The following is an 11065-nucleotide window of genomic DNA, read 5'->3' as shown; positions in this document are numbered from 1 at the left end:
GGTGCTCTGTCCTGGGAAGGTGGGGCTGTATTTATAATTTCCTGATGTGCTGCTGCCTTTTTTTTAGAGATGCCCTGCCCAACAAAGAGGTAGCCTAATCACAGTCTGCCAGTAGAGGCATTGCAGAGCTGCTGTGGGCTCTGCCCAGCTGCTGTGTGAACTTCCTTGTGGTTTTGTTTATAGAGGTATAGTTAGAACTGCCTCTGTAATGGCAGTTTGCCTCAGTAATGGCAGACTGTCTTTGTAAGGGCAGACTGCCTCGATAATGATGTAGTGCCTCTGTAATGATGGATTGCTGCAGTAGTGGTCACTGCCTCAGTAATGGTGGACTGCCTCGGTATTGGCAGAGTGCCTCAGTAATGGTGGACTGCACAGTAATGGTAGGCTGCCTCAGTAGTCGTGGACTGCTTCGGTAATGGCCGATGCCCTTCCCCCCATAGAGGTTGACCATCTTGGGTCCAGCTGTGCTTGCTGTGAAAATGTCAATCCAGAGCATTTCAGTTTGCTGGTCTTTGTGGTTGTGGGACCTGCCAAGTCAGATCACCTGGCTTCCAGTTCCAGCCCCCTTTTATTCAGTAGAATGGGCAACTCTGTCTCTCAGGTGTTCCAGGCATTAGTTAAAATGGCCACCCAGATTTGTGTGAGTTTTTGTGCAGAGACCCACTGCACTGGCTGAAACAGCCATGCTGGAGACTTGTGGCATGTTCCCACCTGGGAACTTCCTGGTCTGTGGGCAGTAAAACCTTGTTTGGAAATGTGGTGACCACACCCTCTGTGTTCTCGCTGGGAATTGCACTCCAGAGCTGTTCTTCTTTGACTAACTTGGATCTGTTTTACCATTGACTTTCTTTACAGAATTGGAAAAAAATTGCTTTAAATTTCATATGGAACCAAAAAAGAGCTTGCATAGACAAGACAATTCTAAGCAAAATGAACAAAGCTAGAGGCATCACGCTACCTGACTTCAAAATGTACTACAAGGTTACAGTAATCAAAACAGCATGGTACTGGTACCAAAACAGAGCTATGGATCAATGGAACAGAACATAGGCCTCGGTAATAATGCCACACACCTACAACTGCCTGTTTTTTGACAAACCTGACAAAAATAAGCAAGGAGGAAAAGATTCTCTATTTAATAAATGGTATTGGGAAAACTGGCTAGCCATATGCAGAAAGCTGAAACCGGGTCCCTCTCTTAGTACTTATACAAAAATTAACTGAAGATAAATTAATGATTTAGATGCAAGACATAAAACCATAAAAATTCTAGAAGAAAACCTAGGCAATACCATTCAGGACATAGGCATGAACAAAGACTTTATAACTAAAACACCAAAAGCAATGGCAACAAAAGCAAAAATAGACAAATGGGATCTAATTAAACTTAAAAGCTTCTGCATAGCAAAAGAAACTATCAGTAGATTGAACAGGCAACCTATGGAATGGGAGAAAATGTTTGCAGTCTACCCATCTGACAAAGGGCTAATAGCCAGAATCTACAAAGAATTTAAAGAAATTTACCAAAAACAAAAACAAAAAACAACCTCATCAAAAAGTTGGGGAAGGATATTAACAGACACTTCTCAAAAGGAGACATTTATGCAGCCAACAAATATATGCAAAAAAGTTCATCATCACCCGTCATTAGAGAAATGCAAATCAAAACCAAAATCAGATAACATCTTGCACTAGTTAGAACGATGATCATTAAAAAAAATCAGAAGACAACAGAAGCTGTGGCCAGATTGCTTCTCTGGTTTCCTCATCACTGGGCTGGGCATCACTGAAGGAAAGGTAACAGCCCTAGTCAGGGGCTTATAGAATCTCCCATCTCCCTGGGACAGTGCACCTGGGGGAAGAGGTGGCTGTGGGAGCAGCTTCAGTGGATTTAATTTCTCCTGCCTGCTGGCTGTGAGATCAGCTGATCATGACAAGAGGGATTCTGCCAGCACAATGCACCAGCTCTGTTAAGGGACAGACTGCCTCATCAAGTGAGTCCCTGACCCCCATGCTTTCTGACTGGAAGAGACTTCCCAACAGGGTTAGACAAATACCTCATACAGGAGAGCTTCAGCTGGCCTCAAGTCAGTGTCACTCTGGGATGAAGCTTCCAGAGGAAGGAGAAGGCAGCAGTCTTTGCTATTCTGCAGCCTCCACTGGTGACACCCAGGTGAACAGGGTCTGGAGTGACCTCTAACAAAGTGCAGCAGACCTGCAGAAGAGGAAGGTGACTGTTAAAAGAAACCAACAACATCAATGTTAACAAAAAGCACTCCTACACAAAAACCCCATCTAAAGGTCATCAGCCTCAAAGATGAAATGTAGATAAATCCATGAAGATGAGGAAAAACCAGAAGAAAAGTGCTGACAATTCCAAAAACCACAATACCTTTCTCCTCCAAATGATCACAACTACTCTCCAGCAAGGGCACAAAACTGGATGGAGAACGAGATTGACAAAGTGACAGAAATAGACCTCAGAAGGTGGGTAATAACAAACTCCTCTGAGCTAAAGGAGTATGTTCTAACCAAGGCAAGGAAGCTAAGAATCTTGATAAAAGGTTACAGGAATGGCTAACTAGAATAAACAGTTTAGAGGGGAACATAAATGACCCGATGGAGCTGAAAAACACAGCATGAGAACTTTGTAAAGCATAAACAAGTATCAATAGCTGAATCGATCAAGCAGAAGAAAGAATATGAGAGGTTAAAGATCAACATACTAAGTCGTGAACACAAGATTAGAGAAAAAAGAATGGAAAGGAACAAATGAAGACTTCAAGAAATACAAAACTATGTGAAAAGACCAAATGTACAATTAATTGGTGTACCTGAAAGTGACAAAGAGAGGAAAAACAAGTTGGAAAGCTCATTTCAGGATATTATCCAGGAGAACGTCCCAAACCTAAAAAGAATGGCAAACATTCAAATTCAGGAAATACAGAGAACACCACTTAGATACTCCTAGAGAAGAATAACCCCAAGACACATAATCTTCACATTCTCCAAGGTTGAAACGAAGGAAAAAATGTTAAGGAAGCCAGAGAGAAAGTCAACTAACCTACAAAGAAAAGTCTATCAGGCTAACAGCTGTTCTGTCTGCAGAAACCCTACAAGTAAGAAGAGAATGAGGGGCCAATATTCAACATTCTTAAAGAAAATTATTTTCAACCCAGAATTTTATATCCAGCCAAAAAAAGCTTCATAAGCAAAGGAGAAATCAAATTCTTTACCGAGAAACAAACACTGAGGGATTTTGTCACCACAAAGCTTGCCTTATAAGAGCTCCTGAAGGAAGCATTAAATATGGAAAGAAAAAACTGCTACCAACCACTGCAAAAACACCAAAATATGAAGACCAAATATGTTATGAAGAAACTGCATTAACTAATGAGCAAAATAACCAGCTAGTATCATGGTGACAGGATCAAATTCACACATAACAATACTAGTCTTAAAGGTAAATGGGCTAAATAACCCAATTAAAAGACTCAGACTGACAAAGTGGATAAAGAGTCAAGACCCATCAGTGTGTTGTGGTCAGGAGACCATCTCACATGCAAAAATGCACATAGGCTCAAAATAAAGGGATGGAGGAATATTTATGAAGCAAATGAAAAGCAAAGAAAGTGGGGGTTTCAATTGTAGTCTCTGATAAAAGAAATTTTAAACTAACAAAGATCAGAAGAGACAAAGAATGGCGTTACATAATGGAAAAGGAATCAATGCAACAAGAAGAGTTAAATATCCTAAATATATGTGCACCTAATAAAGGAGCACATAGATATATAAAGCAAGTTCTTAGAGACATACAAAGAGACTTAGACTCCCACACAATAACAGTGGGAGACTTTAACACTCCACTGTCAATATTAGACAGATCAAAGAGACAGAAAATTAACAAGGATATTCAGGAATTGAACTCAGCTCTGGCACAAGCAGACCTAATAGACATCTACAAAAACTCTCCACCCTAAATCAAAAGAATATACATTTTTCTCCATACCAGAAAACACTTATTCTAAAATTGACCATATAATTGGAAGTAAAAACTCCTCAGCAAATGTAAAATAAAAGAAATTATAACAAACAATCCCTCAGGCCACAGTCCAATCAAATTAATACTCAGGATTAAGAAACACACTAAAAACTGCACAACTACATGGAAACTGAACAACCTGCTCCAGAATGACTACTAGGTAAGTAATGAAACTATGGCAGAAATAAATAAATTCTTTGAAACCAATGAGAATGAAGAAACAATGTACCAGAATCTCTTAGACACAGCTAATGCAGTGTTAAGATGGAACTTCAAAGCAAAAAACGTCCATATCAGAAAGCAGAAAAGATCTGAAATGGAAACTCTAACATCACAATTAAAAGGACTAGAGAAGCAAGAGCAAACAAATTTAAAAGCTAGCAGAAGACAAGAAATAACTCAGATAAGAGCAGAACTGAAAGAGATAGAGACAAGAAAAATCCTTCAAAATAATAAATTTGGGAGCTGGTACATTTTATTTAATTTATTTTTTATTTTTTTATGTTTTAAATTTTTAATTTTAGCATATGTAATTAAATCACTTTAAAACAACACTTTGTACCTCTATAATACACTTTCACAGATGTTCTCAAGTGTAAAACTTAATTTTTTTGTTTGTTTGATTTTTTGAGACAGTCTTGCTCTGTTGCCCAGGCTGGAGCACATTGGCACAATCTCAGCTCACTGCAACCTCTGCCACCCATGTTCAAGCAATTCTCCTGCCTCAGCCTCCTGAGTAGCTGGGACTACAGGCCTGTGCCACCATACCCAGTTAATGTTTTTACATTTTTAGTAGAGACGGTGTTTCACCATGTTGGCTAGGGTGGACTTGAACTCCTGACATCAAGTGATCCTCCTGCCGCAGTTTCCCAAAGTGCTGGAATTACAGGCGTGAACCACTGGGCCTGGCCTAAAACTTAATTATTAATATTATACTAGTGCTGACTTTTTTTCTAGATCTATAAAAGAAAAAATATTCAATAAGTTACCTAAGTTTTATTATTTGCTATTTTAAATTTTCTCTTACACATTATTTCTTAGTATCTTTCTTTTTATTTTCCCATTTATTTATTTTATTGCATTTTAGGTTTGGGGGTACATGTGAAGAACATGCAAGATTGTTGCATAGGTACACACGTGGCAGTGTGATATGCTGCCTTCCTCCCCATCACCTACATCTGGCATCTCTCCCCTTGCTATCTCTCCCCAACTCCACACCCCCCACCGTCCCTCCCCTATTTCCCCCCAACTGACCCCAGTGTGTAGTGCTCCTCTCCCTATGTCCATGAGTTCTGATTGTTCAACACCCACCTATGAGTGAGAACATGCAGTGTTTGATCTTCTGCTCTTCTGTCAGTGTGCTGAGAATGATGGTTTCCAGGTTCATCCATGTCCCTACAAAGGAAACAAACTCATCGTTTTTGATGGCTGCATAATACTCCATGGTGTATATGGGCCACATTTTCCCTGTCCAGTCTATCATCGATGGGCATTTGGGTTGGTTCCAGGTCTTTGCTATTGTAAACAATGCTGCAATGAACATTCGTGAGCTTGCGTCCTTATAGTAGAACGATTTATAATTCTTTGGATATATACCCGGTAATGGGATTGCTGGGTCAAACGGAATTTCTATTTCTAGGTCCTTGAGGAATCGCCACACTGTCTTGCACAATGGTTGAACTACTTTACACTCCCACCAACAGTGCAAAAGTGTTCCTAATTCTCCACATCCTCTCCAGCATTTGTTGTCTCCAGATTTTTTAATGATTGCCATTCTAACTGGCGTGAGATGGTATCTCAATGTAGTTTTGATTTGCATTTCTCTGATAACCAGTGATGATGAGCATTTTTTCATGTTTGTTGGCCTCATGTATGTCTTCTTTTGTAAAGTATCTGTTCATATCCTTTGCCCACTTTTGAATGGGCTTGTTAGTTTTTTTCCTGTAAATCTGTTTTAGTTCTTTGTAAATTCTGGATATCAGCCCTTTGTCAGATGGGTAAACTGCAAACATTTTTTTCCATTCTGTTGGTTGCCAATTCACTCTAATGACTGTTTCTTTTGCTGTGCAGAAGCAGTGGAGTTTGATTAGGTCCCATTTGTCTATTTTGGCTTTTGTTGTCAATGCTTTTGGTGTTTTGGTCATGAAGTCCTTGCATACACCTATGTCCTGAATGGTTTTGCCTAGGCTTTCTTCTAGGGTTTTTATGGTGTTAGATCTTATGTTTAAGTCTTTAATCCATCTGGAGTTAATTTAAGTGTAAAGTGTCAGGAAGGGGTCCAGTTCCTGCTTTCTGCACATGGCTAGCCAGTTTTCCCAACACCATTTATTAAACAGGGAATCCTTTCCCCATTGCTTGTTTTTGTCAGGTTTGTCAAAGATCAGATGGTTGTAGATATGTTGGTTTGCCTCTGAGACCTCTGTTCTGTTCCATTGGTCTGTATCTCTGTTTTGGTACCAGTACAATGCTGTTTTGATTGCTGTAGCCTTGTAGTATAGTTTGAAGTCCGGTAGTGTGATGCCTCCCGCTTTGTTCTTTTTTCTTAGAATCGACTTGGCTATGTGGGCTCTCTTTTGGTTCCATATGAAGCTTAAGGTGGTTTTTTCCAGTTCTGTGAAGAAGGTCATTGGTAGCTTGATGGGGATAGCGTTGAATCTGTAAATTATTTTGGGCAGTATGGCCATTTTCACGATATTGATTCTTCCTAACCATGAACATGGAATGTTTCTCCATCTGTTTGTGTCCTCTCTTATTTCATTGAGCAGTGGCTTGTAGTTCTCCTTGAAGATGTCCTTTACGTTCCTTGTTAGTTGTATTCCTAGGTATTTTATTCTCTTTGTGGCAATTGTGAATGGCGGTTCGTTCTTGATTTGGCTCTCTTTAAGTCTGTTATTGGCATTTAGGAATGCATGTGATTTTTGCACATTGATTTTGTATCCTGAGACTTTGCTGAACTTGCTTATCAGTTTCAGGAGCTTTTGGGTTGAGACGATGGCGTCTTCTAGATATACAATCATGTCGCCTGCAAATAGAGACAATTTGACTTCCTCCTTTCCTATTTGAATACCCTGCATTTCTTTTTCTTGCCTGATTGCTCTGGCTAGAACTTCTAGTACTATATTGAATAGGAGTGGTGAGAGAGGGCATCCTTGTCTCGTGCCACATTTCAAGGGGAATGCTTCCAGTTTTTGCCCATTCAGTATGATATTGGCTGTTGATTTGTTATAAATAGCTGTCATTATTTTGAGATATGTTCCATCAATACCTAGCTTATTCAGGGTTTTTAGCATAAGGGGCTGTTGAATTTTGTCAAAGGTCTTCTCTGCATCAATTGAGATAATCATGTGGTTTTTGTCTTTGGTTCTCTTTATGTCGTGAATTGCGTTTATAGACTTGTGTATGTTGAACCAGCCTTGCATCCACGGGATGAAGCCTACTTGATCATGGTGGATAAGTTTTTGATGTGTTGTTGCAATTGGTGTGTCAGTATTTTATTGCAGATTTTTGCATCTATATTCATCATGGATATTGGCCTGAAGTTTTCTTTCCTTGTTGAGTCTCTGCCGGGTTTTGGAATCAGGATGATGTTGGTCTCATAAAATGATTTGGGAAGAATTCCGTTTTTTGTATTGTTTGGAATAGTTTCAGAAGGAAGGGTACCAGGTCCTCTTTGTATGTCTGGTAGAATTCGGCTGTGAACCTGTCTGGACCTGGGCTTTTTTTGGGTGGTAAGCTCTTGATTGCTGCCTCAACTTCAGACCTTGTTATGAGTCTGTTCAGGGTTTCAGGTTCTTCCTGCTTTAGTCTTGGCAGGAGGCAAGTGTCCAGGAATTTATCCATTTCTTCCAGGTTTACTAGTTTACGCGCATAGAGTTGTTTGTAATAATCTCTGATGATGGTTTGAATTTCTGTGGAATCTGTGGTGATATCCCCTTTACCGTTTTTTATTGCATCAATTTGGTTATTCTGTCTTTTCTTTTTTATTAATCTGACTAGTGGTCTGTCTATTTTGTTGGTCTTTTCAAAAAACCAGCTCCTGGATTTATCGATTTTTTTTGAAGGGTTTTTTGTGTCTCTGTCTCCTTCAGTTCTGCTCTGATCTTAGCTATTTCTTGTCTTCTGCTAGAATTTGAGTTTTTTTAATCTTGCTCCTCTAGCTCTTTCAGTTTTGAAGATAGGGTGTTAATTTTTGATCTCTCCTTGCCTCTCATGTGGGCACTTATTGCTATATATTTTCCTTTAGAGACTGCTTTAAATGTGTCCCAGAGATTCTGGTATGTTGTGTCTTCATTTTCGTTGGTTTTGAAGAACATCTTTATTTCTGTCTTCATTTCATTGTTTATCCAGTCAACATTCAAGAGCAAGTTGTTCAGTTTCCATGAAGCTGTGTGGTTCTGGGTTGGTTTTTGAATTCTGACTTCTAACTTGATTGCACTGTGGTCTGAGAGACTGTTTGTTATGATTTCAGTTCTTTCACATTTGCTGAGGAGTGATTTACTCCCAATTATGTGGTCAATTTTAGAGTAGGTGTGATGTGGTGCTGAGAAGAATGTATAATCTGTGGATTTGGCGTGGAGAGTTCTGTAAATGTCTATTAGGTTTGCTTGGTCCCGGTCTGAGTTGAAATCCTGGACATCCTTGTTAATTTTATGTCTTGTTGATCTGTCTAATATTGACAATGGGGTGTTAAACTCTCCCACTATAATTGTGTGGGAGTCTAAGTCTCTTTGTAAGTCATTAAGAACTTGCCTATGTATCTGGGTGCTCCTGTATTGGGTGCATATATATTTAGGATCGTTAGCTCTTCTTGTTGCATTGATCCTTTTACCATTATGTAATGTCCTTTGTCTCTTTTGATCTTTGTTGCTTTAAAGTCTAATTTATCATAGATGAGAATTGCAACTCCTGCTTTTTTTTTTACTATCCATTTGCTTGGTAAATCTTCCTCCATCCCTTTATTTTGAGTCTTTGTGTATCCTTGCATGTGAGATGGGTTTCCTGGATACAGCACACCGATGGGTTTTGTCTTTTTATCCAATTTGCCAGTCTATGTCTTTTGATTGGCGTATTTAGTCCATTTACATTTAGGGTTAATATTGTTATGTGTGAATTTGATATTTCCATCTTGGTGCTCGCTGTCTGTTTTGCCCATTATTTGATGCAGATTCTTTATTGCGTTGATCCTCTTTACCATTTGGCATCTTTTTGGAGTGGCTGGTACTGGTTTTACTTTATATGTGTAGAGCCTCTTTCAGGAGCTCATGTAAAGCTGGCCTGGTGTTGATGAACTCTCTGAGTACTTGCATGTTCACAAAGTATTTTATTTGGGAGCTGGTACTTTTTAAACAAAATAGATAGACTGCTATCCAGACTAATAATGAAGGAAAGAGAGACGAATCAAATAAGGGCAATAAAAAATGATAAAGGGGATATCACCACTGACCCTAAAGAAATACAAACTACTATCAGATAATATTATAAATACCTTTATGCAAATAAGCTAGAAAACATAGAATAAATGAATAAATTCCTGGTCACATACACCCTCCCAAGACTAAACCATGAAGAAGTCAAATCCCTAGATAGACCAATAACAGATTCTGAAAGTGAGGCAGCACTTAACAGCCTACCAACTAAAAAAAGGTTAGGACCAGACAAATTCACAAATTCTATCAGAGTTACAAAGAGGAGCTGGTACCATTCCTTTTGAAACTGTTCAAAACATCAGAAAAAGAAGGACTCCTCCCTAACTCTTTTTATGAGGCCAGCATCATCCTGATACCAAGACCTGACAGAGACACAAGAACAAAAGAAAATTTCTGGCCAATATCCCTAATGAATATCAGTGTGAAAATCCTCAATAAAATGCTGGCAAATTGAATCCAGCAGCACATTAAAAAGTTTATCCACCATGATCAAGTTGGCTTCATCCCTGGAATGCAAGCCTGGTTCAATGTTCATAAACCAAGGAATGTAATCTATTACATAAGCAGAACCAATGACAAAAAACACATGATTATCTCAATAGATGCAGAAAAAGCCTTTGATAAAATTCAACATCGTTTCATACTATAGACTCTCAATAAACTAGGTACTGATGGAACGTATTTCAAAATAATAAGAGCTATTTATGGCAAACCGATAGCCAATATCATACTGAATGATCAAAAGCTGGAAGCATTCTATTTAAAAAGTGACCAAAGAGAAGAATGCCCTCTCAAACCACTCGTATTCAACATAGTTTTGGAAGTTCTGGCCAGGGCAATAAGGCAAGAGAAAGAAATAAAGAGCATTCAAATAGGAAGAGAGGAAGTAAAAATGTCTCTGTTTGCAGATGACATAATTGTATATTTAGAACACCCTATTGTCTCAGCCTAAAAACTCCTTAAACTGATAAGCAATTTCAGAAAAGTCTCTGGATAAAAATCAATACGCAAAAATCACAAGCATTCGTATACACCAATAACAGACAAGCAGAGAGGCAAATCATGAGTGAACTCCCATTCACTGTTGCTACAAACATAATAAAATACTTAGGAATAAACTTACAAGGGATGTGAAGGACCTCTTCAAGTAGAACTACAAACCACTGTTCAAGTAAAAAAGAGAGAACACAAACAGATGGAAAAAACCTTCCATGCTCTATGGATAGGAAGAATAGACATTGTGAAAATGGTCATACTACCCAAAGTAATATTGGTTTAATGCCATTCCCATAAAACTACCATTGACTTTCTTTACAGAATTAGAAAAGACTAGTTTAAATTTCATATAGAGCCACAAAAAGAGCCCATATAACCATGACAATTCTAGCAAAAACGACAAAACTGGAGGCATCAGGCTACGTGACTTCAAAGTATACTACAAACTTAGAGTGATCACAACAGCACACTGGTACCAAAACAGATATATATATATATATACACACACACATATATATGTATATATATTCCACTGATATATATATATATATATTCCATTGATATATATATATATATTCCATTGATATATATATATATATAT

Source organism: Sapajus apella, unplaced genomic scaffold, assembly GCF_009761245.1.
Source record: "Sapajus apella isolate SASKATOON/1434 unplaced genomic scaffold, GSC_monkey_1.0 scaffold75, whole genome shotgun sequence".
Classification (NCBI taxonomy): Eukaryota; Metazoa; Chordata; class Mammalia; order Primates; family Cebidae; genus Sapajus; species Sapajus apella.
This window is presented reverse-complemented; position numbering follows the sequence as displayed.